General features: G+C 42.4%; 1 long non-coding RNA gene across 1 annotated transcript in view; it reads right to left on the bottom strand.

Annotated features, from left to right (window-relative positions):
- Nucleotides 1-26,461, bottom strand: part of LOC134943471 (uncharacterized) — a 32,313-nt gene extending 5,852 nt beyond the window's left edge. Inside the window, exons 1-3 of the long non-coding RNA XR_010181557.1 lie at nt 26,299-26,461; nt 17,324-17,423; nt 2,243-2,358 (exon numbers count right to left, since the gene is read on the bottom strand). This is a non-coding gene — a long non-coding RNA (uncharacterized LOC134943471). The remainder of the gene's footprint in view (nt 1-2,242; nt 2,359-17,323; nt 17,424-26,298) is intronic.
- Between the last annotated feature and the right edge of the window lie 1,097 nt (nt 26,462-27,558).

The following is a 27,558-nucleotide window of genomic DNA, read 5'->3' as shown; positions in this document are numbered from 1 at the left end:
TTGGATTTTACATGCCCTCTACTATCAAATTGGGAATCGGCCCTGGCAGATGACGTTGATGGCATTTCATCATCTATGTCATAACTAGTGGCAGCAGATTTAGCACTAGGAGGAAGTGGTTCTTGATCTTTCCCTATTTTATCCTCCAAATTTTTGTCCTCCATTATTTTTCTGGAGTTATATAACAATATGTGATACAGGAGAGCGTCCTTCTACACCACACAGGGCAAACCCTGCGAAAATGCTTTGGATTAAATTTAAGTAACCCCTTTATTTGGAGTAAATAATATACAGCACAGGACAGCAGCACTGAACTTATATGGTAGCATCAGTGGACTGGATTTATACGGCAGTATCACTGGAATTTTATGGCAGTATCACTGTACTTATATAGCAGTACCACTGCACTGGATTTATATGGCAGTATCACTGGATTTATACACCAGTATCACTGGCATTATACGCAGTATTACTGGAATTATATGGCAGTACCACTGGACTGGATTTATACGGCAGTATCACTGGATTTATATGCCAGTACCACTATAATTATATGGCAGTATCACTGGAATTATATGGCAGTATCAATGGAATTATACGGCAGTACCACTGGATTTATAAGGCAGTACCACTGGACTGGATTTATATGGCAGGATCACTGGACTTATACGCCAGTACCACTGGAATTATATGGCAGTATCACTGGAATTATATGGCAGTACCACTGGATTTATAGAGCAGTACCACTGGACTGGATTTATATGGCATTATCTCTTGATTTATACCCCAGTACCCCTGGAATTATATGGCAGGATCACTGGAATTATACGGCAGTATCACTGGAATTATATGGCACAACCACTGGACTTATACGGCAGTACCACTGGACTGGATTTATATGTCAGTGTCACTGGATTTATATTCCAGTACCACTGGAATTATATGGCAGTATCACTGCAATTATACATCAGTATCACTGGAATTATATGGCAGTACCACTGGACTTATACGGCAGTACCACTGGACTGGATTTATATGTTAGTATCACAGGATTTATACACCAGTACCACTGGAAATATAAGGCAGTATCACTTGAATTATACTACAGTATCACAGAAATTAAACAGCAGTATCTCTGGAATTATACGTCAGTACCACTGGACTTATACTTCATTACCACTGGACTGGATTTATGCGGCAAGATCACTGGATTTATATGCCGGTACAACTGGAATTATATGGCAGTATCACTGGAATTATATGGCAGTACCACTGGAATTATACAGCAATACCACTGGATTTATACGGCAGTACCACTGGACTGGATTTATACGGCAGGATCACTGGATTTATATGCCAGTACCACTGGAATTATACGGCAGTATCACTGGACTTGTACAACAGTACCACTGGACTGGATTTATATGGCAGTATCACTGGATTTATATGCCAGTACCACTGGAATTATACAGCACTGTCACTGGAATTATGCAGCAGTATCACTGGAATTTTATGGCAGAACCACTAGATTTATACGGCAGTACCACTGTTCTGGATTTAGATGTGGTATCACTGGAATTATTTGGCAGTATCACTGGAATTATACTGCAGTATCACTGGAATTATACGGCAGTACCACTGGATTTATTTGGCAGTACCACTGGACTGGATTTATACAGCAGTATCACTGGATTTATACACTAGTATGACTAGAATTATATGGCAGTAGCACTGGAATTATACGGCAGTATCACTGGAATTTTATGGCTGAATCACTGGATTTATACGGCAGTACTACTGGACTGGATTTATATGGCACTATTACTGGACATATACGCCAGTACCACTGGAATTATATGGCTGTATCCTGGAATTATACTGCAGTATCATTGGAATTATATGGCACTATCACTGGAATTATACGGCAGTATCACTGGATTTATATAGCTGATTCACTGGATTTATACGGCAGTTCCACTGGACTGGATTTATACGGCAGTATTACTTAACTTGTATGCCAGTACCACTGGAATTGTATGGCAGTATCACTGGAATTATACTGCAGTACCACTGGATTTATACGGCAGTACCACTGGACTTGTTTTATACTGCAGGATCACTGGATTTATATACCAGTACCACTGGAATTATACGGCAGTATCACTGGAATTATACTACAATATCACTGGAATTATACAGCAATACCTTACCTAATTGATGGAATTATACAGCAATACCTTACCTAATTGATGGTTTCTCACAATGTGGAACCTCTGAAGCAATGTGTCCTCTAATGCAGACAGCGTCTTCAGTCGATATTCACTATTCATGTAGGAGATCACATCATCCAGAAGATGCCTGGTTGTGTAGAAATATTAACAAGGTCAGCACTGTACAACAGCGGTTCAACCAGACTCACATCCTGCCCCCTGCATCTCTCAGCCCCACTATATCCCACCTTTGTTTCTCAGCCACACCATCACCTCTCCCTGCATCGCCACTCTGTACATCATCACCCACCTTTCGCAGTCACTCAGCACACCATCTCCCCCTGCGAAGTCTCTCAGTACACCATCACCTACTCCGAGTCGTCTCTCTGCACACCATCACATACCCCGTGTCGTCACTCAGCACACCATCACATATAAGTCTACCAGTGTCTCTCTCAATCCCTCCCTCATGTCTTAGTGTATCTCTTTTACCCCTTTTCTATGTCTCCAGGTGTCTCTCTCCCCCCTCTAGTCCTATCAATGTGTTAACTCTCACCTGGGGGAGTGCATGTACCTGGGGCCAGTGGGGTATGGTGGATAGGGTACATACCTGGGGCCAGGGTGGTGGTTAGGGAGGAGGTATGTTGCATAGTGTATGTTGGTAGCCTGGGGGGTGCTCAATGTCTAGGGGGCCAGGGGGGATGTATTTTATGTTTCAGGAGCTGGTGGGGTACTACGGCTTACGGGTATGTTCCAGAGGCAGGGGTGGTGGTTAGGGTTGGTACTGTACTGTGAGGACTGGAGCATAACCTCCATACACTCCACCACCACTGCGTGGGGGCAAAATGGAGTAGTAGTAGTAGTGGTAATCAGGGGGAAGGATGGGAACAGATATAGTAATGGGAAGCAGGGGCTGGATAGGTGGAGTAGTGGAAAGCAGGGGGCAAGTTGTAAGTAGTAGTAGTGCAGATGAGGGGGCAGTCTGGGAGCAGCAGTGGTGTTGAGCAGGGGGATGGGATAGGAGAAAAAAAACAGAATGTAGGAATGGAGACAAGTAACACTCTAAAGGAGATTACCACAATTAGATACAAGGCTTTAGTATACTGTATTAGTCAACTCAAGTCAATTAAGTATTAATATACTGTATAATACAAAGTATCAAAATCTGGCAGCGGTGGGTGCATGGGGCGAGCTGGAGAGCCCAGGCCATGCACCCTGCTCGCCTCGTGCTAGTTACGCCTCTGATTTATACAGAAAGACTACAAAGAAGACAATACAGTCCAAAGGCATGGGATACGGTCATTAGGTCAACCACACTTTGGTTGACAGTCAATAGGTCAGCCACTATTGGTCGATATGCATTAGGTCAACATGGTCACTAGGTCGACATGAACAAGGAAGACATGGAAAAAGGTCGACATGAGTTTTTCACATTGTTTTTTAATTTTTTGAACTTTTTCATACTTTACGATCCACGTGGACTACGATTGGGAATAGTAACCTGTACCGAACACAGTGGTAGTGGAGCGAGGCACCTTGCCCGGAGCATGGCGAGCGAAGCGAGGGGTTCCCGGTCACTTTACTAAGAAAACAACACCCCAAAAAATAAAAAACCTCATTTCGACCTTTTCCCATGTCAATCTTGTTCGTGTCGACCTAATGGCCATTTCGACCAAGTGACCATGTCGACCTAATGCATGTCGACCAATAGTGGTCAAACTAATAACTGTCGACCTAAGTGTGGTCGACCTAATGACCCATACCCATGGGCACACACCACTGCATGCTGACTGGCTGCCCTAGTGGCCGCACACACACACGCACACATTTACTTTATTGCTTCTTAAACTTTTATACTGTACATCTCCCCCAGTGTCATAGAAACTGCAGCAAAAGATGAAAGGAAGGCTATGAGGAGGTAGTATCCTGCCCCCTCCACAGACTCCTCCCCCTCAATAAATCTGCGCCATTAGGGCTGCTTCAGGAAATCTCCCTGGGCTTGTTTACCATCCCAATCCAACCGTGCGTGTGTGTGTGTGTGTGTGTGTGTGTGTGTAAATATATATATATATATATATATACTGCTCAAAAAAATAAAGGGAACACTAAAATAACACATCCTAGATCTGAATGAATGAAATATTCTTAGTAAATACTTTGTTCTTTACATAGTTGAATGTGCTGACAACAAAATCACACAAAAATTATCAATGGAAATCAAATGTATTAACCCATGGAGGTCTGGACTTGGAGTCACCCTCAAAATGAAAGTGGAAAAACACACTACAGGCTGATCCAACTTTGATGTAATGTCCTTAAAACTAGTCAAAATGAGGCTCAGTAGTGTGTGTGGCCTCCATGTACCACGTGGCGAGCGGTTTGCAAGCTTCCGTGCATTGGCCAATTCACTAACTAAACCCCCATCATTTATTTATTGATGTTGTGAAAATAAGTGAGCTTGCTTTGGTGAGTGCTGAACTTTCTGTTTGTATATTTTTAAGTAGGTATATATTTATATCCATACGTTGTATGGATATATATATACAGTATATATATATATATATATATATATATACCACTGTGATGATGGCACTCACTGTCCTATACACAGCCACCGGGGTGCCTTCCTGCTGTAATGTATATATACCGGTTCTCTAGGATGGATTGCTGCTCCTCTCCATGTTGCAATAAGAACCAAGCTGCCTCCACGGATTTTGAAAGCAAATAAACGTGTATTGGGATACAAATCAAACAAACAAAGCTTGCATAGTGACAACCACCGACGTTTCAACGCCTCTAGGGCATTTTTTTCAAGGTGCTATGCTGTGCAGTGCTAAAGGCAAACCAAAAAAACTCACAAGTGAACATTGCTTACCTTATAAAGGATTAAGTGCAAAAAGAAAAAGAGGGTGGATCCACACCACATTAGGCAACAAACCTTTCAATCTATTGGTGCTCAGATTATCCCACGGGATATCATCTTAGGAGACTTTGGCTATTCACTCATTGTCAGTGGACATATGTTAAGCCACTCCTGTGACTATATATAATAAATTTTCACCTTGGCAGTTTTTACTGTTAATTAATCTTATACAATTCTGGTATTTATATTTTTATTTAAAAATACTTGATCTTGATTGTCACACTATATCTTATATGATCCTAAATAAAGGTTAATTTTTATTGCCTCATTTTTTCATAAAGAGTCTTTATTTTTTCCTCCTTATTTTCAAAGGATTAAGACCTGCCTCCCCTCCACGCCGGCGTTCACCTGGGACCGGGAGCCGTGGGACCCGGCACTTCCGGTTGGCGCAGTGGACGTAGTGACGTCGCTTCCCGCGTCCTTCCCGATTGGCCCGCTGCCGCCAGCTCACTGTCTCCCAGGTCACCGTTACTATGGACATCAGAGGCAGGAAGAATAAACAACCGTGCTAAATTCTTAAACTTACAGACTCTACGTTATATGAAAACAGTGTACTCAAGTGATTAGCGTTAGAGCCCTGTGGTACATACAAAAAATAACCTACTTTCTAGTGAATTAAAAACCGGTTAAAACAATGTTGGAAATGTGCCATACATAGATAGCTAAATTACTATATGGCTACTTTGCTATATTTCTTTACCTATGATGCTGAATACCTCTTGGGGGACCCACATTATGACCTGTAACTGTCAGATATATATAAGTATAACTTTAAAACTGTACAGTGTAAATAATTATCTTGGGCTCTATGCTGAATCCATCGGATGTGTGGATGTAATAATAGTAAGACAAAGTACCAAACAGCCAGAGAACTGGGGGTAAACCACCACCTCAAGGGGTTATAGAGGACGTTATGCAAGGATAGGACCCTAGCCTCAAGTCTACCGGGCCCCTTCCTGGCACATATTGCTGTCTGACTGACCCTATGCAGCCAAGGATATCACTGATGTAGGCTAAGTGATAAGTCCCTTCCCTACTACTTGACTAAAGTGACTGGAAAGACTACAGAAACACATTCCACTGGATCTATTCATTTATTCCATTGGGGGACAGAGAGTCCAATAGATGGATCCATCTGGTTTCCTTCTGTGACAGAATCTTTGCTCTGTCTCCTCCCCTACTCATTTTGGGCAGACTGTGGGATACAAAGGGACAGAATACTGACATCCTGTCAGCAAGTAGTAGGGTTAGTGTTAGGCACTAGGAGGTTAGGCTCTGGAGTAGGTTAGAGTTAGGCTGCAGGTGGGGAGTTACTTTTAGGCTGTAGAAGGGGACAGTTATGGTTAGGCTGCAGAAAGGGTGGGTAAAGGTTAGGGATAAGGATAGAGTTCAAATATTTACTGGAATGCATCAGTATTCTGTCCACCGGGATTCCGCTGTCAATCTTCTGACTGTGAGGACCCCAACTGTCGGGATTTTGTACTCAACCCCAGTTGAGGATTGCTTAAATACAACAGCCTGTTTGAGTACTGTTCATGTCCTTGAGACTTTATGGACATAGTTTAACCATATTTGATAAGCTATTACCAGGAGGATAATGCAGACATCGGATGAAATGCAATAGATATGATTTGTCAAAATCAATGATTTGTGACTATTTTTACAGTGGAATTTGATGCAGTAATTTTTTATTTTTATTTTTTATTTTCTTTATCACATGTCCACTCTAGTCGCTACTATAATGAGTTAAGTGCCTTCAGCTCAAATATATTGTAAACTGGAACCAAAGGTCACAGCTCTGAAGGTGAGAGAGTGTCATGTAAAATGTATTTATGGAGATGCTGAACAAAAGGGTTAAAGCATTCATGTAGATACCGCACTACTAATAAAGAAGTTAAGCCATCTATAAAATGTATCTACAGTATTTCAGTATTTGAGATTAATCTGATTAGCTGCCTAGTGATGAAGATAAGCAACCTTTAAAATGTATCTACAATACCTCAGTATTTGAGCTCAAACTAATAATCTACATGTAACGATTTCAAAAAGATTTACAAGTAGTTATTTTAAGAAGTAAATATCAAAAAAATTGTCTAAACAATTCCATTGTTTAAAGCAATGCTACTTAATAACCAAAATGTCTGTAAAGTGAAAATAACATTTCAAAGAGTTGTGTTCTCTTGTAAATTGTAAAATTTTTAAATAAATCTATAGGCTTTAACTGTGCACCACCCTAGCCCTGCCTTTAGTCATCCATCAGTTTTAAAGGACTTTCCCGGGAAGGGGGGGAGGAAGGGAATATGTAAGTTTGTATAACGTAGCCACATGTTGTCCTTTAACGCGTTTCACTCTGGCTAAGAGCTTTACCAAAGACTCTTTGATAAAGCTCTTAGTCAGAGTGAAACACGTTAGAGGACATCGTGTGGCTATGTTATACAAACTTATATCCCACAGCAAGCACCTGCATCAAGTGTAAGTCGAGTGGCACAATTGCCTGGGACATGGAGACGTCTGTTATCCCGTGCCGGCTCCGTCCAGATAAGCAGCTACCAGCAGGAGGTTTATGAAATTTGGGGCAGATGTATTAACCTGGAAAAGGCATAAGGGAGTGATAAACCAGTGATATGTGCAAGGTGATAAAGGCACCAGCCAATCAGCTCCAATATGTAAATTAACAGTTAGGATCCGATTGGCTGGTGCCTTTATCACCTTGCACATATCACTGGTTTCTCAATTCCTTATGCCGTCTCCAGGTTAATACATCTGCCCCTTTGTATCTTACTGCCATATTGGTTTGAAATAGCTGGTGATTCAGCTCCCGCATTGGTGGAATGGTCACATCGCTGAGATGGCTACAGCGCTCAGTGGTCAGGTACAAGTGAGTTGTGTGTGTCACATAGGATATTAGTGCACTTTATCTTAAGATTTTGTTTCTGTGATCAGTCTGGAGCAGAGGGACTTATCTTGATATTCCCTTAAAACTCGGATATAGGCCCTTATTCCGAGTTGTTCGCTCGCTAGCTGCTTTTAGCAGCATTGCACACGCTAGGCCGCCGCCCTCTGGGAGTGTATCTTAGCTTAGCAGAATAGCGAATGAAAGATTAGCAGAACTGCTACTAAATAATTCCCTGCAGTTTCTGAGTAGCTCCAGACCTACTCCTAGACTGCGATCACCTCAGTCCGTTTAGTTCCTGGTTTGACGTCACAAACACGCCCTGCGTTCGGCCAGCCGCTCCCCCGTTTCTCCAGCCACTCCTGCGTTTTTACCTGGCACGCCTGCGTTTTTTAGCACACTCCCTGAAAACGGCCAGTTTCCGCCCAGAAACACCCACTTCCTGTCAATCACATTACGATCACTCGAGCATTGAAAAAACGTTGCTCGAGCTTGTGTAAATCTACAAAATTTTGTGTGAAAGTACTTAGCGCATGCGCGCTGCGTACCATGCACATGCGCATTTTTGCCATTTTTTCACTTGATCGCTGCACTGTGAAAATCGGCAGCGAGCAAACAACTCGGAATGACCACCATAGGCTGTTACATAATTGCAGTTCATATATGTATTTATACACATTTTTTGTCTAATTAATACATTTACTCTACCAATATATGGACTTTATTTTTAGTTTTATTTTTTCATAAATGATCCACCTCCTCGGGTGATTCTCATAATATCAGCTGATTACATCTATGTTTATGATATATGGACATGTGATTTGATGTGTGTTAAAATACTTTTTAATTAGTTAATAGTATACATAAGCAATTGGTATCTGTCTGCAGAGTGAATTGATTTTTACCAGCTTTCCATTTGGTTTAACAGTGCAGTGTATCCCAAGTAACTATTTGTCATACTCTAGCAGCAAGTAAGAAGAGGTCCAGTCTGCAAGTACAGCATATGTGCCGGATTTTTAACAGGAACACTTCACAGTCCCTAACGCCTGAGTTTTGCCCATGTTTCAAAACTCTTCCCTCAAGTGCTAAAATCTAATTTCCTATTTGGCATAATTTTCACTGCCATATCCTCCCTTCCAAAGCAGAAACAAACAACCGTCATCTTGTGTGTGCAAAAAGTAAATTAAAATAAATAAACTGCTTTAACAAGATTTAAGAAAGCTAACAGAGACTCTGTTTTTCTGGCAAGGGTGTGCGCTAATTTCAAAGCTCCCACATATACAGTAGTAGTACATATATACAGTAGCGAAACTGGTTAGAGATTTTTTGCTGCTGTTACTCTGCTTGTTATTACTGAAAGCTACCACTGCTAAGGCATTGACAAACGGGCAACCGAAAACCCCCCTTCTTTTGGCAAGTGCCTCAAATTATGACAACAATAGCAATGGTATTTAATGCGGTTACAAGAGCTGAAGCCACATTATGCAGTTTATGCAGTTTAAGGGACAGAGCAGAGCTGCTGCAAATGCCCAATAGTAGCATTTTCTCTTACCAAGTTTGCTGTGTGTGTGGATCTGAGTCCTCAATCAGTGCCTTACCATGAGGTGGGAGAATGTGTGCTTAGATAGTGCAGTACTGGTTCTATTATATGAATTTATTATGGTATGTTTAACCAGTGTCGGACTGGGGCCTGAAGGGCTCACCGAGGGAATGCAGTGTTAGGGGCCCATACTTAAGGGTGTGGCCAGCCTACAAAGGGGGTGTGGCCAGCCTCCACAGAGGCTTGAAATACACAATAGTCTAGTGCAGTGTAATGCAACATATCTACCATGTATAATACAAGTGCACAGTCTGGAACCTGATCCCTAGAGGAAGGAGTGGGCACTCAGGTAGTGGGGCCTACCGGTGGCTTCCCTGATACCCCTGTGGGCCAGTCCGACCCTGTGTTTATCCTTTTTCCTGACCCCTTATTTATATTATTTAAATGTTTGGTACAGCCTATACTAGAGACCATCTATAGTTAGAGACCATCTATAGTGTTAACTATTAATACTGTATTCCATACAGTATACAGTGTATAAAAAGACCAATGTTTACATTAATGTCCAGGGTCGTTACTAGGTTTTTCTGCCACTCCCCCAGACTCCGGCATTTGCTCTAATGTTCCGCAGAGTGGGAGATGGTCAACTTCATTTGGAAACCGCCCTCTATAAATCCTACGTTTGTCACTGTAAGGAGGTATTCAACTATCCATTGCTGATTATTGAAGGATCCCAGCCAGCCAGTAGGAGTAAAACAGTACTCATCATCGGTGTGTTTGGAGCTGCAGCCACACACCGGCACTGGGACTCAGGTGGGATCACAATTGGGACATACCTAGCGACTGGCATGGCGGGCCTGGGGATTAAATGAGGAGGTCGCTGCTACCTACTACTATATAGTGGTGAGATACCGAGCGCAGTCTCGGATTATGCGCACGATCTAACAACTTGACTTCACTGCTGATTTCCCATCCTCAGGAATATAGAGATAAAGCCTCCGTATACTTATATGAATATATATTCATGTTGCAGTGGTGCCACTATATATATCGGTTTCAGGGACATTTTTTTCAATTATCACCTACAATGGGCCAATGGGCCTGTGATCTACAAAAAAGGTTATATATTATTGGAAAAGGACACCCCACATTTGCCATCATAATTGTGCAAAGTATATTAATGGATTGTTTTTTATGTATGTGTTTTTATTCATGTGATACTCTTGCTTATATACGTGTGATATTTTTAGAAGAAATGTTACTAGTTTTAAAGAAAAATTATTTATATTGATAGAAAATAAAAAACTAATTTATTGCAAAACTCTTCTGCTGGCTTTTGGTACATATCAGACTGGGGTTAATGATGTCAGAAAAATTACCTTGTTACACATCCATGTATATGGTGTGGAGTTTGTACGTGTTCCCAAGCATGTTTGAGTGTTTTTTTGCAGCTTATGATTAAACTTCTATAAACAATATATATATATATATATATATTTTTTTTTTGTTTTGTTTTGTTTTTTGTTTTTTAATTAGCGCCTGGTGTTGTGTGGTTCTTTAGAGACATATTTTGTGCCTAAGTGATAAAGGAAGACTCAATGTCAAAGGGGCACTCACATGCAGAAAATCACAAGTGATTTATGACTGGTAAGCATCACCATCACCCTTTTTTAACCTAATCCTGACCACCAATAAATAATGACTTTTCCAGGCATTTTTCTGTCTTTTTCCAGATCTGCATGCGATAATAATTGCATGACTATGCCCTTACTGTACTGCTTCCAACAGTTTGCCAACATCTTGATCAACCCATCAATGATAGGTGGTAAATTGGAAATCTTCAATGCCAGAGTCTACAGTACTGCAAAGAGGAGGGGACATCTACAGAGTCTGCACATGGGTGGTCATTCTGAGTTGTTCGCTCGTTGCCGATTATCGCTATGCTACAATTTGTTGCTAAATGCGCATGCGCATGGTACGCAGCGCGCATGCGCTCAGTTATTTAACTAAAAACTTAGCAGTTTTGCTGTTGTCTGTGCGGCGCTTTTCAGTCGCACTGCTGATCGGCGAGTGATTGACAGGAAAGGGGCGTTTCTGGGAGGTAACTGAGCGTTTTCCGGGAGTGTGCTAAAAAACGCAGGCGTGTCAGGGAAAAACGCAGGAGTGTCTGAAGAAACGGGGGAGTGGCTCGCCGAACGCAGGGAGTGTTTGTGACGTCAAACCAGGAACTAAACGGACCGAGCTGATCGCAATCTAGGAGTAGGTCTGGAGCTACTCAGAAACTACAAGAAAATATTTATTAGCAATTCTGCTACTCTTTCGTTCGCTATTCTGCTAAGCTAAGATACACTCCCAGAGGGCGGCGGCCTAGCGTTTGCAATGCTGCTAAAAGCAGCTAGCGAGCGAACAACTCGGAATGACCACCATGGGCCTCACGTTCTCTTAAACTGACTCTGCATGTTAGAAATTATAATTTGTTTGTCATAGGAAACTTACAGTACTTGCCTAGACGAATGTTAATTCCATACTGATATCTAAAGATAGTGACATCACAGGTGAATATATGGGTTTAACCAGGGGTTAAAGTGAGCCGGAACGGGCCGGAACTGCGTTCCGTCAGTTCCACCAGGAGACGGAACGCAGTTCCGCCTCCCCCGGCTCACCTAACCCGATGTCCCGGGCGGCGCTGCAGGGAGATGCCGGGCGCCCGCTGAGATCGCGTTACCAGCGGGCGCCCGTCTCCCTCTCCGCAGCGGCAGCCGTAGGCAGGAGCTCAGTACTGAGCTCCGGCTTCCGGCTCTGTCAGTGCGCGCTATGGGAGAGACGTCATGACGTCTCTCTCATAGTGCAGAGGAGCGGGCGGCGAGAGAGGACTGCGGCGGGAGCGGGGCTAGGTAAGTATAGTTCTTTCCCCCCTCCCTCTCTCCCTCCCTCCCTCCTATATGTGTACTACAGGCGTTTCTACTGGGGGCCTTTACTACTGGGGCAAACTACAGAGGGGCAAACTACTGGGGGGCTCTAGTACTGGGGGCAAACTACAGAGGGGCAAACTACTGGGGGGCTCTAGTACTGGGGGCAAACTACTGGGGGGCTTTACTGCTGGGGCAAACTACAAGGGGCAAACTACTGGGGGGCTCTAGTACTGGGGGCAAACTACTGGGGGCCTTTACTACTGGGGCAAACTACAGAGGGGCAAACTACTGGGGGGCTCTAGTACTGGGGGCAAACTACTGGGGGGCTTTACTGCTGGGGCAAGCTACAAGGGGCAAACTACTCGGGGCATTACTACAAGGGGGCAAGCTACAAAGGGGCAAACTACTGGCAGCATTACTACTGGGGGCTAAACTACAAGGGGGCATAATTACAGGAGCTAAACTACTGGGGGTATAACTACAAGGGGGCAAACTACTGGGGACATTACTAACTTTGGCAAACTACATGGGGGCTAAACTACAGGGGCTAAACAACTGGGGGCACAACTGCAGGGGGTGTTACCACTGGGGGCTAAACTACATGGGGCAAACTACATGAGGGCAAAACTACTGGGGGCATTACCACTCAGAGGCTAAACTAGAGGGGGGGGAGTAAATTGCTGGGGTCATAACTGCAGGGGCATTACCAGTATGGGCATGACTACTGGGGCTAAACTACAGGGGCTAAACGACTAGGGGCAATACTACACAGGGGCATTACCATTAAGGGCATTACTGATGGGGTGCACAGCTAATGAGGGCATTGTAAAGGGGGCACTTCATAAGGGGCACTACTGTTGGGGGCATTGCATAAGGGGCACTACTACTGTGGGCATTGTATAAGGGATGCTACTGCTGGGGGCATTACTGTATGGGCCGACAAAGAAGCTGCGTTCCCGGTCCGCCCTCCGTCGCTCCGCCCCTACCATCGCCGCCGCACTGGAAGCCCAGGTTCCAGACTCCCAGCTGCAGCGGATCTGGGACCAGGCCGGCTTTATTATCCCTGCCGCTGCATCGAGCTTCTGTGACCGCGGCACTACTAGTTCAAATCTGTCGCTGATTGGCTGCCGGTCCACAGCAGTTTTGAAATATTAGCGCCGTGGTCACAGGAGCTCGATGCGGCGGCAGGGATAATAAAGCCAGCCTGGTTCCAGATCCACTGCAGCCGCCCTCAGCCTCTTCTGCCGCCCCGCCCTCGGACCTCTGCGCACCCACAGCCTCCTCCTCCGCACTATCTCCGAGGCCCACAGCCTCCACGTCACGCCTACCACAGCCTACTCATCCACAGCACCGCAGACCACCGCCGCTGCTAAACAGGTAATCTAACCTGCTGCCTTTCTCTCTCCCTAGTCCCTACTGTATTCCCCTGCTGTCACTTTCCATATCCCTGCTGTCACTTTCCATGTCCCTGCTGTCACTCTCCCTGTCACTCTGTCACTCTATAATGTGAATTTCGGCTCATTCTCTGTGCTATAATGTGAATTTTGGCTCATTCTGTGTGCTATAATGTGAATTTCGGCTCATACCGTGTGGTGTAATGTGAATTTGGCTCATACCGTGTGCTATAATGTGAATTTCGGCTCATACTGTGTGGTGTAATGTGAATTTCGGCTCATACTGTGTGGTGTAATGTGAATTTCGGCTCATACCGTGTGGTGTAATGTGAATTTGGCTCATACTGTGTGGTGTAATGTGAATTTGGCTCATACTGTGTGGTGTAATATGAATGTGGTTCATACTGTGTGGTATAAATGTGAATTTCGGCTCATACTGTGAGGTATAATGTGAAAGGGGTCCTACTATTGTGGTGCATAATGTGTATAAGGGGTATATGGTGTGGTAAACTACACTGAAGGGCACGCCCCCTTTTGCGTGGCCACGCCCCCTTGTCAGGAGTGCGCGCGCCTTCGGCGCGCACATAATTGCACCCTTCATTTCCATACCCCCACTTCAAAATTTCCACTTGGGTACTACTACTGTGGGCATTATTACTATTGTGTGGCCACGCCCCCTTTTTTGAGACCACCCCCCCTTTCTGCTGCGCGCGCCTACGGCGCGCGCAATACCTTTATTTCATGGGCGCCGTGGGGAGGGGGGTGAGTTCCACCACCTCTCTAGGACCACTTTAAGCACTGGATTTAACACAGTAAACACTTGATTAGTGGACAACTTTCCCCTCTAAGCAATTCAAATAAACATTGAGCACATTATTTGTCACAGGAATTTTCAATTATTTATTTTACACTGTAAATAAAAATAAGGAGTGCAGTGACTCATAACTGATATTAGCATAATAGAAGTATATTAGAAGTTGCTAAAAAAAACACACCAACTTTTAATTCATAAAATGTAAAATAAAATATTAATTCATATTTGATCCCAACTGTAAAGCGTAACAGATTATGCTGGTGCTAGATAAATTATTGTTAATAAATAAATATATATCAATATTTGATTGACCAGTATTTCTGTAAAAATTGATGAGTGACCTGGATAATTCCTTGCCCCATAGTGAGAAAGTATGTGACTGTGGGGAAGATTTATTAAGCCTGGTGAAGAGATAAAGTGGAAGGTGATAAAGCACCAGCCAGTCAGCTCCTGTCATTTTTCAAACCCAGCAGCAGATGTATTAACCTGGAGAAGGCATAAGGAAGTGATAAACCAGTGATAAGCGCAAGGTGATAAACCCACCAGCCAGTCAGCTCCTAACTGTCAATTTGCATATTGGAGCTGATTGGCTTGGCTGGCATGTTTATCATCTTGCACTTATCACTGGTTTATCACTTCCTTATGCCTTCTCCAGGTTAATACATCTGCCCCCGAGTCTGTGATCCTGAAAAAACCCTTCCTCAGGTATGGACCATGATCCTTACCTGAGGAAGGGTTTTAGGAGCTGAAACACATTGAATGGACTACATGTTGCTTGCAGATTGACCAGGTGGACTTCTGTGTGTGATTCTCACTGGACCTGTGAAAAGCTTTCTGTGGTAGTGCTGAGCGACTGATCCCGGGACCCATGCTGTGTATAGCACTAGCCCACCGCAGCTTCAATATTCGGTGAGATAAAAAACTAAAAGCCACAAACAACCTGTATATCATCTACATGATTTAAACGATATATAAGTTTGTATTCCTTATGTTTTATAAACTGTATATGTTTTTATATTATATGGATGAATAAACCTTTTTAAGTACTGTAACTCTTTCATAAGAAGCTCTGGTGTTAAATTTGTGATACAAAGGCTCTATCTAACATCCCAGTTTAGAAAAACAGCGCCTTATTTAACCACACCCCAAACTTTCTAGTCTGGCATTTTGGATGTTGGTGTTACCCTCAATTTGGTGTTAATAGAGGCTGCAGTTGGTCTATACATATGTTATAACCCTCAAAAAACAAATATATTATAAGATTTGTAAATATTTTTTAACAACTGCTTTAAGCTGATAGCCTGAGGGTGCAGTTAAATAGTCATTGATTTCCTACAACCTATATTTCTCTGATGAAACCAAACATTTAACTGGATAAATGCATCATATAAATGAAGAAGCATTGAAGGATTACTGTATATTTGCCATGATCCTAATCATAAGATTTCATGGAAATCATAACACTACTGTAGGCGAGGTATTCTATCAGAGAAAGACAAGGATAAATAATATAGGTTCCATAAATATGTGTTCCATAAATAATTAAATGAACTCAAATTATATTCTACACATCTGACTCATCTGATGAGTTTAATAGCGGAATATGCATGGATAAAGTTATAATTGAAATGACTGAAGTGATTTAGACTATCTTTGAGCCATAAATTGTTTATACAGCAAGTGTTTAATTTACCAACTCCACTGATGCAAGACTGCATTGAAGCATTGTGATATAAAGTGTCTCCATGTAGGTTAATGGAACGGGATAAACTGCAGGGGCGGTATCTCCTCTCCTTGTAGTGTGGTAGTGGCTACACCAATACTGTATGACAGTTTCTGAGGATGACTATAATCTACTGCTGATTAATTTACTATTGCATTGAAAGCTACTGTATAGGTGTCTAAGGAAATCAAAAGTGGATTGAGACCAGTTTGGAATTTTGCACTACAGTTCTTAAGTTTTCATGAGTTATGGAGTGGTGATTGTTTAAAGATTTGCATAATATAGTAGTCATATATTTTTTTAAGGGTGGAATCATTTGAATATTACTGGCAATCCTTTTTAATACCCCTTGATTTCTATCTATCTATCTATCTATCTATCTATCTATCTATCTATCTATCGATCTATCTTTCTATCTATTGCTGGATTAAGGACGGTATTATGCATAACATATACAGTATGTCTCAGAAAAGGTTAAAAAGGATGTGGAATCAATAACATTTGTAAATTATATGGTGGCCCTATACCCAGGGCCACTATCAGGGGGAGACTGTCGGGACTGGGGGACTGGGCCCGGACAGAGAGGGGGATCAGCCTGCGCCTGGTCCTGCTAAAAGTGCCTGACTGCCTGAGTTCAAACATACATCTGCTGGGCCGGCTATAACAGTTCCGAAATTTGCATGTGTTCAGTCTAGTGGGTCTTCACCTTGTTTTAATCAGCCACAGAACCTGTGCAAATCATACTGTAGGTGTCCTGGATTAAAGGGATATTATGGCAAGCCTACAAGCATGCATGTGGTTATGGTGAATGGTTGGTTCTAGGCCAAGTAGAGCCCACGGTGAAAAGTCCCTTTGGACCCTCCTTAAAAAAACTGTACTGTATTTTTTGTGTACTTAATAAAAACACACCTTACCTATATGACGGTTTCTTTATAATGGTGAACATATGAAAAAAATGATCCTCCCTGGGCAGTATCTTCAGTAAGTATTCACTCTTCCTGGTCCGGAAGATGCCTGTTTGTGTAGAAACATAACCTATGTCATCATCATCATACAACAGAAGTTCAACCAGACTCATGTCACCTCCTGTACTTTGTCCTCCTCCGGCCTCCTGCCCTCCTGTGTCTCTCCAGCCTCCTGCACTCTAGCCTCATAGCCTCCTGTGTCACTCCATGCTCCTGTCCCCAGTATCCAGATGATAAGTCGACAGTAATAAGGTCAACAGTCAGTAGGAAGACCCCAGATGGTCAACATACATTAGGTCAACAGGTACAAAAGGTTGACACAGTCAATAGTTCAACATGTAAAAGGGTGACAGTGCTAAAGGTCGACAGGTAAAAAAGGTTGACAGATTCATATGGTCAAAAGGACAATGATCTACAGACATATGGTCGACACACATATTTGGGGATTTTTTCAATTTTTTTCAACTTTTTCATACTTTACAATCCACGTGGACTATGATTGGGAATAGTAACCTGCCCGAAGCATGGTGAGGGAAGCAAGCCAAGCGAGGGGACATTATACACCAATTGGATTCACATGTGGTTAAACATACAAAATTACTCCCAAATAATGCAAAAAATACCTATGATGACCTTTTTTGTGTCAACTATTTGCATGTTGACCTTTACACTGTGTCTACCTTTTGTACCTGTCAACCTTTTTAGGTGTCTATCTTTTTACTGTTGACCTTTTGACCCTTAAGACATTTTGATCCTTTCAACCTTTTGACTCATGTGCATGTTGACTATATGGGTTTGACCTAGTGACTGTCGAGAGCCTAATGATCCACACCACTTTCCTCAGTGTCACTTCAGCCTTCTGTCCTCTGTCTCTCCATTCTTCTGCCTCCTTTGTATCCCCAGCCTCCTGCCTCTGTATATCTTCAGCTACCTTCCCCATTGTGTAACTCTAGACTCCTACCCCCTATGTCACTCCATCCCCCTGTCACTCCAGCCCCTGCCTCCTGTCACTACAGCCTCATGCCCCCTGTGTCACTCCAGCTGCCTGAACCCTGTGTCACTCAAGCTTCTTGCTCCCTGTGTCACTGTAGCCTTCTGCATTCCTGTCTCCTGCTTTCCAGCTTCAAGGTCTCCTGTGTCACTCCATTATCCTGTGCTTGGTATCCAGATGATAGGTCCACAGTAATAAGATCAATAGTCAATAGTTTGATGTCATATGGTAAACACGCACTAAGTCAACAGGTACAACAGATTGACGTGGTCAATAGGTTGACATGTCAAAGATCAACAGGTCTTAAGGTAGACAGGAACAAAAGGTCAACAGGTCCAAATGGTTGACATGACAATAATAAACAAACAAATGGCTGACACACATTTTGGGGGATTTTTCAATTTTTTCTACTTTTTCATACTTTTGCATCTACTTGGACTATGACTGGACATAGTAACCTACATGCAAGGGGACATGACATACTAATTGGGGTTACGTGTGGTTAAACATACAAAATAACACCCACAAATGCAAAACGAATATCCTAGTGTCAAACTTTTTTTGTGTTGGCTATTTCCACGTCGACCTTTTCAATGTGTTGACCTTTGTACATGTTGACCTGTTTATATGTCTACATTTGTACTGTTTACCATTTAACCCTGTTGACCTTTTAACCCTGTCAACCATGTGCATGTTGACCATATGTACTCAATCTAGTGACTGTTGACCTAATATTGGTCAACCTAATGATCCACATCACTGTCACCTGTGTCAGTCCAGCCCCCTGTCATGCCAGCCTTCTGCCATCTGTCTGTCCATTCGTCTGCCCCCTTTGTATCTCCAGCCATCTGCACTTTTGTGTAACTATCCTCCTACCCCCTGTGTAATTCCATTTCCCTGTCACTCCAGCCTCCTGCCCCGTGTCACTCCAACCTCCTGTGTCACCTAAAGAATCAACCCCCAACTTACTTCTTCTTGATAGACTGCAACGCTTCTCTTTGCACTACCCTTTCCAAGTGGCAAGGTGTTGGAGAAAAGATGACCTATTCATGTGCAGAGGGCACATGTCAGTGGTCGCATTTCTGTCAACAGCCTCTGGGTCCTAGTGCCCTATCAGACTGTGGCACATCACTGGCACAGTGTGCAGATGCACACTCTAGCCCTGCTAGCCCACCCCTTAAGCTGCCTCTGGATAACTGTATACAACGACCAACATGTCACCAGTGTGCCACATCCAGATATGGAATTCTGTTTATAACATTTTAAAATAAGTTCCAAGCACACTTTGCTGCTCAGCAAGGATATACGCATGGATCATGCCAAATGCTTTAGAACACTACAATCCCCACCATGCTTTAGTTACAAAATATGATAATAAGGTTATATTTACATTTTAAATAGTTCTTTCTCTTATTAATGTTAAAGTTTAAAGAATTAGGAGAGAAACAGTAGTAAGAAATTCATCTAACATGTAGAAAAATAGGAACAGTGTCGATATTGAAAAACTGGGATGTTTATTGACAATTCTTAAATTAAGGGCCTGTAGCTTCAATTTAATTTTTCTCAAGTGTTTTATGAAATGTACATTTTGAAAAAAACAGTTCTAATAATAAACAATTAAAAATATTATTAACCTCATTAAATATTTTAATTTTTAAACTCTGAGAATTTCAACATTGCCTGTAGGATATATGAGTGGTGCACAAAATACATTCTATGTTCTCTAGAACTTAATTTAAAAATAATAATTAAGTAACCTTTGCTTATAATGTACTGAACATTATGTCAGTAGAACTTTATAACAAGTTGCTTGAGAAGATAAGAAACAGAATACACTGTGCAAAGTTTTCTTCCAAATAAAAGGCTGCAAATAGATTGGATCTATAAAATGTAACGGATAATACTAGTTTCAGACCAAGACAAAGAAAAATAAAACATTCAAAGAACCACACAGTATTTAATGGTTTGTTAAATTATTTCACCACCACTTCAAACTACATTAGTAATTTATAGTACTGTTCTTTTCAAGATTATTGAAAGGTTATTTTAATTATCCACTTCGTAATGGCCTTTATTACACTGTATGCTTCTCAATTTAAATCCTTCTTGACCACACAGTTATATACTTAAGCTTCATTTGTCTATCTTGTACACCATGGGGCATCACCATACATCTCAGTAGCTATCATATCCAAACCTTATTATACATTATCTACCTTAATTACTATATAACTACATATTTGCAATAGACAGGGCGTTAACCCACATGAACCACCTATTCATCGTTCAGACAAGTTCTATGGGGGTCATTCCGAGTTGATCGCTAGCTGCTTTCATTCGCTGCGCAGCGATCATGCAAAAAAATGGCACTTCTGTGCATGCGTATGTGGCGCAAGCAGAGCCGGTTCCGGGGCTTCTGGCACCCCGGGCGGCATTAGGGGGCGTGGCTTCATACAGGGGGCGTGGTCAGTTACGCCACCTGTACTGTTGTAGGACGTGCGGTGCGCGATGACGTCATCGCGCACCGCACAGCAAAGGTCCTCTCCACGAAGGTAAACTAGATGCTAAGCGTCTAGTTCCCTTCGTGGAGAGGACCTTTGCTGTGCGGTGCCCGATGACGTCAACACGCACCGCACATCATTACAGTGAAGGTCCTCTCCAGGAATGGAAACTAGACGCGTAGCAGCGTAGCAGGAAAATAGACTTCACAGCGGGCAGCCCACGAAGGGAAACTAGATGCATAGCGTCTAGTTTCCCTTCACAGCGGACAGCGGGCCGCGGCAGCGTGGGGCACCACAGCAGCAGCGGATCTTGCCATGGTGTGGCGCCCTCCGGATGGCGCCGGCGCCCTCTGGAAGGCGGCGCCCCGGGCAAAAGTCCAACTTGCCCGTGGCAAGATCCGCTACTGGGCGCAAGAGCATCGTACTATTACAACGAACAATGTAGTTTCACACAAGGTCTAGCGAAGCATTTCAGTCGCACTACTGGCCGCAGAGTGATTGACAGAAAGAGGGCGTTTCTGGGTGTAAACTGACCGTTTTCAGGGAGTGTTCAGAAAAATGCAGGCGTGCCAAGAAAATTGCAGGCATGGCTGGGCAAACGCAGGGCGTGTTCGTGATGTCAAAACAGGAACTGAATAGTCTGAAGTGATCGCAAGCGCTGAGTAGGTCTGAAGCTACTCTGAAACTGCACAAAAATATTTTGTAGCCGCTTTGCGATCCTTTCGTTCGCACTTCTGCTAAGTTAAATACACTCCAAGTGGGCGGCGGCATAGCGTTTACATGGCTGCTAAAAACTGCTAGCGAGCGAACAACTCGGAATGACCACCTTTGTTTATAGATTTATGAAAAGCGTCTTAAAAATGGCATTATATTGTTGGATGAGGAGCCACCTTGCAGTGCCTTCAACCATGCTGCAGGCAGGTAATTGAGGCAGTGGCCTCTAGTACCATTAGGATGCCTGATCTCTAACATATGCTACTGTGCATAGTTGACTTCTCTGTATGTGTTTCTTCCTGGAGTTTTCCTACTTAGAATTTTTGTTTTTGTTTATAAACTTAGATTTTAATTATATGTGTATGTTATTTATGATTAAACATTTCATACAGTGCATTTATAGAAATGCTGCAGAACATATTGGTTTTTTACATAAAGCTCATACAACTACTGTACTACAAGTTTCAATACAATGGTGTTAACTATTATTTTTTTCAAAAGTTTTCTTTGAATTGCAGGGGCAGACTGTATCAGATGGAGTCTGTCCAAAGGAGCCAGTGATATAGTATAATTTAAAGTTTAATGCCCATGTTCATTAAAGTCAAACTATTTCATTGTCTTTTTTCTTTAAGCCATGTTGAGTATGTTTTTGCATTATTTATAAACAACATTAATTTAAATTCTCTTTGGGTTTACAGCTTGGAAAAAAGCCAGTACTCTGTCTGCTAGCTGCTGAATAACTGCCAGATAACTGTTTGTTTTGTAAAAAATAATCCAGGTGGTTCTTTATTTTCAGAAGTTACCTTGTTATTTGAAACATTTATTCTTTAACACATTTCATTTATTTCATGTGTAATTTCATGTGTAATACTAAATTATACAAAAAAAAGTTTAAAAACATGCTGTAACCTCATACTAGCTTATTTGTCTTCTGTGTGAAATAAGGGAGGGATTCAATATCCCCAATATTTTTTCAGGCTCAAGTTTTTCCGCAATTATTTTCACTCTTTTGCTTTTTTTGGGGCTTTTCAATTAGCCCCTCTATTTTTTGTGAAAACACATAGGGCGGTATTCAAATGATATATCACGCCCAATCTCCTTTCTAAAGTGATCTCTGTTATCACGCATATTGCCCCCTATGGTAATCAGGTTTAGAGGCGTAAAGGGTTAGGGCGCTGAAATGATGATAACATGTCTGTCAGCAGAAACAGAACGGGTGTAAAAAGGGGTGAAAATAATTGAATACCGCCCATAGAATCCATGATAAGCTCATGGACCTATGTGTTTTCGCTGTATCTATGTGTTTTCGCTGCTAGCTTTGCAAAAAACAGGCTATTTATCTGGGATTTTTATTGCCGCCTGCTGAGGTAAAAAAAAACACCCCCTGATAATAGCTAATGACAGCCACGCTTCGCGGCTATGGCCGTAACTGGGGTGGGGGTGGGGGTGGTGGTGGGGGGCCCCTAAGGGGTCACATGCCCTGGGTGCTGTACTGTAGGGGGCGCTAGGAAGTCTGTTTCTGGTGCTGTACTGCTCTGGCTGCCTCCTGCTGCGGGGAAAAAGCAATTAGCTGTCACTAGCTGACAACCTGGTGACCTGCTGTGGGATGCCGGTAGCATCTAGCCGGGTACTGGCTCCAGGCACTCACGGTGCTTCCTAGTTTCAGCTTGAGTTGTCACACGCATGCCGCAGCAGCTATAACAAGGAAGCACCATGAGCAACTGGAGCCGGTACCTGGCTAGACGCTACTGGCATACCACAGCAGGTCACCAGGCTGTCAGCTAGTGCCACCTACAGTTCAAAAAGAAAAGAAGAGAGATCAGAGATGGGAGTCCGGTGGTTGGTAATGAACCCATGCGCACCCAAAAAATAAAAGAAGGTGCATGCTGGCAGCAGTACTGAGATAAAAGAAGGAAGGGAGGGGGGTGAGGGAGTGAATCAGAGTACAGTAGCTGCCAGTGCCAAGGGGGAATCTGGCGTCCTCCTACCCTGCACTGTAAACAAATTCTGATGTTAAAGAAAATGGAAGTGCACATTTATATATAAAGATGTGTACATTACTGTACTAAAAAAAAAAGTAATATTTTTAATACATGCCTATAAATAAATTTGCACTTTCAATTTTAGAAATCAGTGTCCCCCATTTCATCTATCTATCTATCTATCTATCTATCTATCTATCTATCTATCTATCTATCTATCTATCTATCTGTCTGTCTGTCTGTCTGTCTGTCTGTCTACGGTATATGTGTGCGTATATAGATATCTCTCTCTGTCTATGTCTCTGTCTCTCTCTCTCTCTCTCTCTATATATATATATATATATATATATACAGTGACACTGAGGGTCAGAAAAGGCCATCTTTGTGGTGGTGGTGGTGGTGGTGGTGGTGTAGGTGTTTTGTTTTTTATTTATATATATATATATATATATATATATATATATATAGATCCTGTACATAAATACTTGCACACCCTAATATTTAAATGTATGGTGCTCCTTAAGTTCTGTTCCATTACAGTCCAGATAAATATAAACGTTTGTAGAAAAGGGCACTCAATCCAGCTTTGAAAAAAATTCTTTTAATATCACCCCACCATGGGCATTAAAAGGTGAACAACAAATTGCGGTGGCTCGGCATGAAATAACTTGAAGAATTATCCGCAAAACATTTGGCGTATCAACGCCTAAAAATCATATCCATAAAGTGTGTTTCATAGTCATAGGGATACAAATGGTAACTTAGCTGTCCGTCGACCTCGGTCACTAAATGACCGTTCAAGACCATAACATCATGTCACTGTCACCCCGCCAAAGTGTAGAGCCATCAATGCATGAACACCACCAAATCACACTTAATATATCACCCAAAAAAATAAGAAAACGAGAAAACTACTTACAGGTGGGCTAGCCACAAGGTCCACTGCTCCCGGCGTGCGTTCCACCCATTTGCGCATGCGTCACCATGCATGCCGGTATTGCTCACAGGGAGTGGAAACCTCTGCGTTCCACTACATCCATTGCTTCCCCAGTGTGCGTTCCAATTGCCGTCACGTCACTTCCGGTGACGTGCGGTGGGTGCAACACTAACAGGAGGATTACTACAGTCACTATGGTAACCGGGCGTCATGAGAGACAAGCTACCGCCCGCTCATCACCACCCTGTCATCCAAACCGTGACTACACAATATACCCCACTCGGGACAACTATACCCTATGAGCAAACAGGACCAATTAAAACATGCTCACCCTGTGTATAAGCACTGGGAGGATGAATCACAGTAATCATTCCTACCAACAGGTAGTGCGCAAAATGGGGGTCATAGATCACATTATTGGTTTAAGTAATATATTAATATGTATATAGGTTTGGCCTGTAACATTTGTTACAGGTGGTCATTTTTTCATTGATTCATTTTTTCACGCACCTTACATAAGTGTGTTATTGTTATTTTCTGTTTATTATTAAATTTTTATTATTATTTTTATTTTTATTTTGCTTTATTATTATTATTATTATTATTATTATTTTTATTTGTGTTTTTCTTGTCGAAATTGTACCGGGCATTTGATGGTGGACTGCTTTAGTGGGAGCATCTTTGTTTGAACACCACAAGTTGTCATTGGTTTTTGTGTTTACTAAGCACTTACTAGGTAGTAACAACTACAATAGGTGTGTGTCTGGTCGGTCCCTGGCAAGTTCTTAACTATATTGACCCCCATTTTGCGCACTACCTGTTGGTAGGAATGATTACTGTGATTCATCCTCCCAGTGCTTATACACAGGGTGAGCATGTTTTAATTGGTCCTGTTTGCTCATAGGGTATAGTTGTCCCGAGTGGGGTATATTGTGTAGTCACGGTTTGGATGACAGGGTGGTGATGAGCGGGCGGTAGCTTGTCTCTCATGACGCCCTGTTACCATAGTGACTGTAGTAATCCTCCTGTTAGTGTTGCGCCCACCGCACGTCACCGGAAGTGACGTGACGGCAATTGGAACGCACACTGGGGAAGCAATGGATGTAGTGGAACGCAGAGGTTTCCACTCCCTGTGAGCAATACCGGCATGCATGGTGACGCATGCGCAAATGGGTGGAACGCACGCCGGGAGCAGTGGACCTTGTGGCTAGCCCACCTGTAAGTAGTTTTCTCGTTTTCTTATTTTTTTGGGTGATATATTAAGTGTGATTTGGTGGTGTTCATGCATTGATGGCTCTACACTTTGGCGGGGTGACAGTGACATGATGTTATGGTCTTGAACGGTCATTTAGTGACCGAGGTCGACGGACAGCTAAGTTACCATTTGTATCCCTATGACTATGAAACACACTTTATGGATATGATTTTTAGGCGTTGATACGCCAAATGTTTTGCGGATAATTCTTCAAGTTATTTCATGCCGAGCCACCGCAATTTGTTGTTCACCTTTTAATGCCCATGGTGGGGTGATATTAAAAGAATTTTTTTCAAAGCTGGATTGAGTGCCCTTTTCTACAAACGTTTATATATATATATATATATATATATATATATATATAGCTACCAATGTCTTTCCTTGAAAAAACGAGGCGGCACTCCCAGGTACTTCCAATCAACGTGATATATTCAATTAGAACAGCATAATGGTTTGTCAACGTTTCAAAGCACGCAGGCTTTTTCGTCAGGACGTGAACAGTGAAATAGGAAGGAACATAGTGCAGCTTGTAGCCACATCTTACCTTTATATGATGAGTGCAGCACCGGGACCGGGCGTCCCCCGCTCCCCGCAGGCCGCTTCCGCTCAGCTGGAGGTGTTACAGGATATCCGTCCTGACCATACTCACGTCAGTCGGTTTCCATAGACACCAGCACACACCTCGCGTCACTTCCGGTTACTATGGAGACAGGCAACGCTTACGGTCTCCCGGAGCTGCAATCAATGCAGTGCATAAATACATATAATATGTGAGTTTACGTGATAAGTTAAGTGTATATACAATAATTAAAAAAACATTAAAAACAGAATCATAATATCGATATCCTTTTCCATTGTTTTTATACATCGGCTACTTCTATCAATAAATTACGTTATTATTAACTGTGTATTAGTACAACCTGTCTACAAAAACAGAACACATACAACTGGATAAATCAATGCAGCTGAATAAATCAACCAAATATAGAGGATATCCTATACGGCAACTATAAAAATATATTCCAGGCTATCTTTTCATTTAACCCCTTTGGGGAAATAGTGTCTAGAATATAAATCCATTTTGATTCGCACTGGCTAAGGCGCTTCCTCCGGTCTCCACCTCTAATTTGATCAGGAATATGATCAATTATTTTATATTTCATAGATGTTAAAGAGTGATGGGCTTCTTTAAAATGATGCGCTACAGGTTGATCACAATCTTTCCCTTCCAAGGCTGCTTTTATTGCAGAACGATGTAAAGCCATACGTTCTCTGAAAGTACGTATTGTTTGTCCCACATAATATAGCCCACACGGGCACATTATGATATAAATCACAAATTGTGTGGTACAACTCAAAACAAAATTGATTTTGAATTTCCTGCCTGTATGGGGATGTTTAAAGTAAGTACCAGGCTCCATAAAATTGCATGTCGTACAAGACACGCATTTATAGCATCCTGGTTTTTTCTTTTGAACTATAAATGGAGTCTTTTGTGAGGAATACATAATGTTGGTCTTTACCAATAGATCGCGCAAATTTCTGCCCCTCTTATAACAGGGCATGATTTTTTTATTTTTAAATATAGGTAATTCATTATCTCCTGTTACAATTGGCCATAAAGCTTTAGTGGCACGTGGTAGGATTTGACTTGCCAGTGTAAATTCTGAAATTAACGGAATGTTCTCTCGTTTTTTTGTCTGGTTTGATTCTAACAGAGTGTGTCTAGGAGTTTTTAACACCTGTTGTTTAGTTTCCTCTAACAAAGTCAAAGGATAGCCCCGGCTGGCGAATTTATCAGCCA

The sequence above is a fragment of the Pseudophryne corroboree genome, chromosome 7 (genome assembly GCF_028390025.1).
Source record: "Pseudophryne corroboree isolate aPseCor3 chromosome 7, aPseCor3.hap2, whole genome shotgun sequence".
Taxonomy (NCBI): domain Eukaryota; kingdom Metazoa; phylum Chordata; class Amphibia; order Anura; family Myobatrachidae; genus Pseudophryne; species Pseudophryne corroboree.
Note: the sequence above shows the minus strand (reverse complement) of the source record. Positions and strands in the feature narration are given on the sequence as shown.